The sequence below is a fragment of the Nannospalax galili genome, unplaced genomic scaffold (assembly GCF_000622305.1).
Source record: "Nannospalax galili isolate Female #2095 unplaced genomic scaffold, S.galili_v1.0 scaffold26080, whole genome shotgun sequence".
NCBI classification, from domain to species: Eukaryota; Metazoa; Chordata; class Mammalia; order Rodentia; family Spalacidae; genus Nannospalax; species Nannospalax galili.
In genome coordinates, this window is record NW_008346624.1 from 469 (window position 1) to 748 (window position 280).

The 280-nt window shown below is 55.7% G+C and overlaps 1 non-coding gene across 1 annotated transcript; it reads right to left on the reverse strand.

The window, feature by feature from the left end:
• Positions 1-172: 172 nt before the first annotated feature.
• Positions 173-244, reverse strand: Trnak-cuu. The gene has a single exon. It is a non-coding gene; the product is annotated as a tRNA-Lys (tRNA).
• Between the last annotated feature and the right edge of the window lie 36 nt (positions 245-280).

A 280-nucleotide genomic window follows, 5' to 3' on the forward strand; every position in this document is an offset into this window, starting at 1 on the left:
GCATCTAGAGCTTTTTCTGTTTCACTGTGCCATGGAACCAGCCTCCCTGGAAGGGCTTTCTTCCATCAGTGCTCACTGGCCGTCCTGACTCCATTCGTCACTTCTGCTCCCCCTGCCCTCATGGACCAGTGGCCAACAACCCGCGAAGAGAGGGAGAGACCCCCGCAGCTGGTGCCCAACGTGGGGCTCGAACCCACGACTCTGAGATTAAGAGTCTCATGCTCTACCGACTGAGCTAGCCATCATTGGTCATATATGACTCCCCTAATGACCCACCTAT